This window comes from Paroedura picta, chromosome 1 (assembly GCF_049243985.1).
Source record: "Paroedura picta isolate Pp20150507F chromosome 1, Ppicta_v3.0, whole genome shotgun sequence".
In the NCBI taxonomy this organism is placed as follows: domain Eukaryota; kingdom Metazoa; phylum Chordata; class Lepidosauria; order Squamata; family Gekkonidae; genus Paroedura; species Paroedura picta.
The window spans coordinates 184,982,946-184,991,131 of record NC_135369.1 but is presented as its reverse complement, the minus strand read 5'-3'; the positions used below and the strand labels follow the sequence as shown (position 1 = coordinate 184,991,131).

The 8,186-nt window shown below is 35.4% G+C and overlaps 1 pseudogene; it reads left to right on the top strand.

Moving 5' to 3' along the window:
- The first annotated feature begins 459 nt into the window (after window positions 1-459).
- On the top strand, window positions 460-908 carry LOC143821850 (large ribosomal subunit protein eL32 pseudogene; annotated as a pseudogene).
- Window positions 909-8,186: the final 7,278 nt, after the last annotated feature.

Sequence of the window (8,186 nt, the reverse complement as noted above, 5' to 3'; positions counted from 1 at the left end):
CCCACAGTATTAACACTTCTCAAAAACCAACAAAATGTCCACCCGGAACAACGTATAAAGCTACCTGAATTGTACTTACAGTACAAAAATACCGAATTATTTATCTAAATTTTACAGGGAAAAAATGTTAAAGAAATATTTCTACATTCCATGGCCTTTCCCAACCATGGCAGTTTTCATCCCACAGTATTAACACTTCTGAAAAACAAACAAACTGCCCACCCAATAAAATATATAAAGCTACCTGAACCGTACATACAATACGTAACAGTACAAAAATACCTAATTAGTTACCTAAATTTTACAGGGGGAAAATGTGAAAAAAATATTTCTACATTCCATGGCCTTTCACAACCGAACCGTACATACAGTACTTAACTGTACCAAAATCCCTATTAATTTACCAGCTTTTAAAAGGAAAAAAAGTGAACAAAATATTTGTACATCCGTTTTCTGCCGGCGCTTCCGAGGCGGGCGGGTGTCGCCATTAGCCGACTGACAACATGCCGGCCCTCAGACCCCTCATCTTCAAGAAGAGAACCAAGAAGTTCATCCGTCATCAATCTGATCGCTATGTCAAAATCAAGCGTAACTGCAGAAAACCAAGAGGTATTGACAACAGAGTTCGCAGAAGATTCAAGGGCCAAATCTTGATGCCCAACATTGGGTATCGTAGCAATAAGAAGACAAAGGACATTCTGCCTTCAGGATTCAGAAATTTACTTGTCCACAATGTCAAAGAGTTAGAGGTGCTGATGATGAGCAACAAGTCATATTGTGCAGAGATCGCTCACAATGTTTTCTCCAAGAATCGAAAAGTAATTGTGGAGAGGGCAGCTCAGCTTGCTATCAAGGTTACCAATCCAAATGCAAGATTGCGGAGCGAGGAGAATTAATAGTTGTTCTTACACAACAATATTTAATAAAATATCAACAGAAGAAAAAAAAATATTTATACATCCCATGGCCTTTCCCGACCATTTCAATATTTCTCCAACAGGTCTAACATTTCTGAAAAACCAGCAGAATAACCACCAGGAACAAAATATAAAGCTAACCGATCCGTAGACAGGGTACTTAACCGTACTAAAATACCTATGGATTTACCTAATTTTTACAAGTAAAAAAATGTGAAAAAAATATTTCTTCATTCCATGTTGTTTCCCAACCATGTAAATATTACTCCCACAATTCTAACGCTTCCTAAAAACCAACATAATGCCCAGTCTTTACAATATATAAAGCTACCAAAAGCTTTATATACCTAAACGTACGAAAATCCCTATTAATTTACCAGTTTTCAAAAGGAAAAAAATGGGAAAAAATATTTCTACATCCCATGGGCTTTCCCAACCATTTTAATATTTCTCCAACAGGTCTAATACTTCTGGAAAACCAACAGAATACCCACCCGGCACAAAATATAAAGCTAACCTTTCTGTAGACAGCGTACTTCTGTAGACAACGTACGAGAATACCTATGAAAAATGTGAAAAAAATATTTATATATTCCGTGGGCTTTCTCAACCATGTCAATTTTACTCCCACAAGACTAATACTTCTCAAAAACCAACAAAATGCCCATCCGATACAATATAGAAAGCTAACTGATCAGTAGACATGGTACTTAAACGTACAAAAAGACCTGTTAATTTACCTATTAATTTACCTAATTTTTACAAGAAAAAAATGTGAAAGAAATATTTCTTCATTCCATGGCTTTTCCCAACCACGTAAATGTTACTCCCACGAATCTAATGCTTCCAAAAAACCAACAGAATGCCCAGTATGAAAAATATATAAAGCTACCCAAACGTTACATACAGTACTTAACAGTACGAAAATACCTAATTATTTACCTAAATTTTAAAGGGTAAAACTGTGAAAAAGATATTTCTACATTCCCTGGCCTTACCCAATCATGGCAGTGTTCCTCCCACAGTTTTAACACTTCTGAAAAACCAAGAAAATGCCCACCCGGGACAATATATAAAGCTAGTTGAACCGTACTTACAGTACTTAGCCTTATGAAAATCCCTATTAATTTACCAGCTTTTAAAAGGAAAAAATGTGAACCAAATATTTATACACCCCATGGGCTTTCCCAACCATTTCAATATTTCTCCAACAGGTCTAACACTTCTGAAAAACCAACAGATTAACCACCCAGAACAATACATAAAGCTAAACGTTCTGTGGATAGGGTACTTAACGGTACAAAAATAGCTATGTATTTACATAATTTTTACAAGAAAAAAATGTGAAAAAAATATTTCTACATCCCATGGGCTTTCCCAACCATTTCAAGATTTCTCCAACTGGTCTAACACTTCTGATAAACCAACAGAATAACTACCCAGACAATAAATAAAGCTACCTTAACCATAAATGCAGTATTTAACCATACGATACTACCCATTAATTTACCAGCTTTTACCAGGATGTGAAAAATGTGAAAGAAATATTTCTACGTTCCATGGCCTCCCAACCATGGCAGTTTTCCTCCCACAGTTTTAACACTTCTGAAAAACCAACAAAAGGCCCAGCCGATACAATATATAAAGCTACCCAAAGCGTATATACGATACTTAACCGTACGAAAATCCCTATTAATTTACCTAATTTTTGCAAATAAAAAAATGTGAATAAAATATGTATGTATTCCATCGGCTTTCCCAACCATGTCAATTTTACTCCCACAAGTCTAACACTTCCAAAAACCCAACAGAATGCCCAGTCTGTACAATATATAAAGCTACCCGAACAGTACATAAAATACTTAACTTTACTAATAACCCTATTAATTTACCAGTATATACAAGGAAAAAAATGTGAAAAAAATATTTCTACATCCCATGGGCTTTCCCAACCATTTCAATATTTCTCCAACAGTTCTGACACTTCTGAAAACCAACAGAATGCCCACCCGATACAATATATAAAGCTAACTGATCAGTAGACATGGTACTTAAACGTACAAAAATACCTGTTAATTTACCTATTTACCTATTAATTTACCTAATTCTTATAAGAAAAAAATGTGAAAGAAATATTTCTACATTCCATGGCTTTTCCCAACCATGTCAATGTTACTCCCACGAATCTAATGCTTCCAAAAAACCAACAGAATGCCCAGTCTGAACAATATATAAAGCTACCCGAACGTTGCATACAGTACGAAAATACCTAATTATTTACCTAAATTTTAAAGGGTAAAACTGTGATATTTCTACATTCCATGGCCTTACCAAATCATGGCAGTGTTCCTCCCACAATTTTAACACTTCTGAAAAACCAAGAAAATGCCCACGAGGGACAATATATAAAGCTACCTGAACCGTACTTACAGTACTTAACCATACGAAAATCCCTATTAATTTAACGGTTTTTAAAGGAAAAAATGTGAACAAAATATTTATACATCCCATGGGCTTTCCCAACCGTTTCAATATTTCTCCAAGAGGTCTAATACTTCGGAAAAACCAGCAGAATAACCACCCGGAACAAAAGATAAATCTAACCGATCCGTAGATAGCGTACTTAACCGTACAAAAATACCTACGTATTTACCTAATTTTTGCAAGTAAAAAAAGCCGATAAAATACTTCTCAAAAACCAACAAAATGCCCACCCGATACAATATATAAAGCTACCCAAACCGTATATACGATACTTAACCGTACGAAAATCCTTATTAATTTACCAGCTTTTAAAACGAAAAAAATGTGAAAAAAATATTTCTACATCCCATGGGCTTTACCTACCATTTCAATATTTCTCCAACAGGTCTAACATTTCTGAAAAACCAACAGAATACCTACCCGGAACAAAATATAAAGCTAACCGATCCGTAGCTAGCGTACTTAACCGTACGAAAATACCTACGAATTTACCTAATTTTTGCAAGTAAAAAAAGGCGATAAAATACTTCTCAAAAACCAGCAAAATGCCCACCCGATACAATATATTACTTATATATTACTTAACCGTACGATAATACCTATTAATTGAACTAATTTTTACAAGAAAAAAATGTGAAAAAAAATTTCTTCATTCCATGGCCTTTCCCAACCAGGTAAATTTTACTCCCACAAGTCTAACGCTTACAAAATAATAACGATATCCCCTGTGCAAGCACCGAGTCATGTCTGACCCTTGGGGTAACGCACATGATTGCAATGTGCATGCGCATTGTGGCCGAAAACGCCCGTGTGCGGCACTTGTGCGCATGCACGAATGTGTGAAAGTGCCGCACCTGTGTTTTTTTGGCCACGCATGGCGCATGCGCGGCCCTGATTCCCTCTCCCTCCCTCCCACAGTAAGAAACTTGCGGCCTGGGAAGTTTCTTACTGCAGGAGGGTGGGGAGAGGGAGCCGCAGCGCAGTGCCAGGAAAAAAAGGGAAAAAAATGTGAAAAATATATTTCAACATCCCATGGGCTAACCGATCCGCAGACAGGGCTTTTAACCGTACAAAAATACCTATTCATTTACCTAATTTTTACAAGAAAAAAAGGTGAAAAAAATATGGGCACTTCCAAAATATAAAGCTAACCAATCCGTAGACAGTGAACTTACCCGTAAGAAAATACCTATGCATTTACTAATTTTTACAAGTAAAAAAATATGATAAAAATATTTCTTCATTCCATGGCCTTTCCTAACCATGTCACTTTTATTCCCACAAGTCTAACGCTTCCAAAAAACGAAAAGAATTCCCAGACGGAACAATATATAAAGCTACCAGAACCGTACATACAATACTTAACTGTACGAAAATCCCTAATAATTTACCAGCTTTTACAATGAAAAAAATATGATAAAAATATTTCTACATCCCATGGGCTTTCCCAACCATGTCAATTTTACTCCCACACGGCTAACACTTCTCTATTAATATCCCTATTAATATACCAGCTTTTAAAAGGAAAAAAATGTGAAAAAATATTTCTACATCCCATGGGCTTTACCAACCATTTCAATATTTCTCCAACAGGTCTAACACTTCTGAAAAACCAACAGAATACACACCTGGAACAAAACATAAAGCTACCCGATCCGTAGACAGGGTACTTAACCGTACGAAAATACGTGTTAATTTACCTATTAATTTACCTAATTTTTACAAGAAAAAAATGTGAAAGGAATATTTCTATGTTCCATGGCCTTTCCCAACCATGTCAATGTTACTCCAACAGGTCTAATACTAGATAGGGTACTTAACCGTACGAAAATATCAATGAATATACATAATTTTTACAAGTAAAAAAATGTGAAAGAAATATTTCTTCATTCCATGGCCTTTCCCAACCATGTCAATATTACTCCCACAAGGCTAACACTTCTCATAAACCAACAAAATGCCCACCCGGAACAATATATAAAGAGCTACCCGAACCGTACATACGATACTTAACTGTACGAAAATTCCTATTAATTTACCAGTTTTTACCAGGAAAAAATTTGAAAAAAATATTTCTACATCCCATGGGCTTTCCCAACCATTTCAATATTTCAACCGTACATTCAATATTAACCGTACAGGGAAGAAATGTGAAAAAAATATTTCAACATTCCATGGCCTTTCCCAACCATGGCAGTTTTCCTCCCACAGTATTAACACTTCTGAAAAACAAAATGCCCACACGATACTATATATAAAGCTTACCCATGAGTGGACATGGTACTTAATCGTAAGAAAATACCTGATAATTTACCTAATTTTTAGAAGAAATTTTTACAAGTAAAACAATGTAAAAAAAACATTTCTTCATGCCATGGCCTCTCCCAACCATGTCAATTATACTCCCACGAGTCTAACGCTTCCAAAAAACCAACAGAATGCCCAGTCTGAACAATATATAAAGGTACCCAAACGTTACATACAGTACTTAACAGTACGAAAATACCTAAATATTAACCTAAATTTTAAAGGGTAAAACTGTGATATTTCTACATTCCATGGCCTTACCGAATCATGGCAGTGTTTCTCCCACAGTTTTAACACTTCTGAAAAACCAACAAAATGCCCACCCGATACAATATATAAAGCTACCCAAACCGTATATACGATACTTAACCGTACGGAAATCCTTATTAATTTACCAGCTTTTAAAAGGAAGAAAAATGTGAAAAATATATTTCAACATCCCATGGGCTAACCGATCCGCAGACAGGGCTTTTAACCGTACAAAAATGCCTATTCATTTACCTAATTTTTACAAGAAAAAAAGGTGAAAAAAATATGGGCACTTCCAAAATATAAACCAAAAAACAGAATGTCCAGTCTGAACAATATATAAAGCTACCTGAACCGTAAATACAATACTTAACATTTAGCTTTTACCAAGATGTTAAAAATGTGAAATAAATATTTCTACGTTCCATGGCCTTTCCCAACAATGGCAGGTTTCCTCCCACAGTTTTAACACTTCTAAAAACCACCAAAATGCCCATCCGATACAATATATAAAGCTACCCAAACCATTTATACGATACTTAACCGTACGAAAATCCCTATTAATTTTTCAGAAGTGTTAAAACTGTGGAAGGTAAACTGCCATGGTTGGGAAAGGCCACAGAACGTAGAAATATTTTTTTCACATATTTCCCTGTAAAATTTAGGCAAATAATTAGGTATTTTCATACGGTTAAGTACCTTATGTATGTTTCAGGTAGCTTTATATATTGTCCCGGGTGGGTATTTTGTTGGTTTTTGAGAAGTGTTAGCCTTGTGGGAGTGAAATTGACATGGTTGGGAAATCCCATGGAATATATAAATATATTTTTCACATTTTTTTACTTGTAAAAATTAGGTAAATTCATCGGTATTTTCATACGTTTAAGTACGCTGTTTTAGGATCAGTTAGCTTTATATTTTGTTCCAGATGGTTATTCTGCTGGTTCTTCAGAAGTGTTAGACCTGTTGGAGAAATACTGAAATGGTTGGGAAAGCCCATGGGATGTAGAAATATTTTGTTCACATTTTTCCTTTTAAAAGCTGGTAAATAAATAGGGATTTTCGTATGGTTAAGTATCGTATGTACGGTTCAGGTCGCTCTATATATAGTATCGGGTGGGCATTTTGCTGGTTTTTCAGAAGTGTTAAAACTGTGGGAGGAACACTGCCATGATTGGGAAAGGCCATTGAATGTAGAAATATCTTTTTCCCAGTTTTAACCTGTAAAATCTAGGTAAATAATTAGGTATTTTCGTACTGTTAAGTACTGTATGTAACGTTCGGGTAGCTTTATATATTGTTCAGAATGGGCATTCTGTTGGTTTTTTGGAAGTGTTAGACTCGTGGGAGTAATATTTACGTGGTTGGGAAAGGCCATGGAATGAAGAAATATTTATTTCACATTTTTTTCTCGTAAAAATTAGGTAAATCTATAGGCAAATTAACAGATATTTTCATACGGTTAAGTACCATGTCTACTTATCGGTTAGATTCATATATTGTATCGGGTGGGCATTTTGTTGGTTTTTCAGAAGTGTTAAAAGTGTGGGAGGAACACTGCCCTGATTGGGAAAGGCCATCGAATGTAGAAATATCTTTTTCCCAATTTTAACCTGTAAAATCTAGGTAAATAATTAGGTATTTTCGTACTGTTAAGTACTGTATGTAACGTTCGGGTAGCTTTAGATATTGTTCAGAATGGGCATTCTGTTGGTTTTTTGGAAGCGTTAGACTCGTGGGAGTAATATTTACGTGGTTGGGAAAGGCCATGGAATGAAGAAATATTTCTTTCACTTTTTTTTCTCGTAAGAATTAGGTAAATCAATAGGTAAATTAACAGATATTTTCATATGGTTAAGTACCATGTCTACTGATCGGTTAGCTTCATATATTGTATCGGGTGGGCATTTTGTTGGTTTTTCAGAAGTGTTAATACTGTTCGAGGAAAACTGCCATGGTTGGGAAAGGCCATGGTACTTAAAAATATTTATATACTCCATGGGCATTTCCAACCATTTCAATTTGACTCCCGCGAGGCTAAGACTTATCAAAAACCAACAAAATGCCCACCCGTAACAATATATAAAGCTACCTGAACCGTACTGATGAATTTACCTAATTTTTACAAGTAAAAAAATGTGAAAAAAAGATTTCTTCATTCCATGGCCTTTCCCAACCATGTCAATTTTACTCCCATAAGTCTAACGCTTCCAAAAAACCAACAGAATG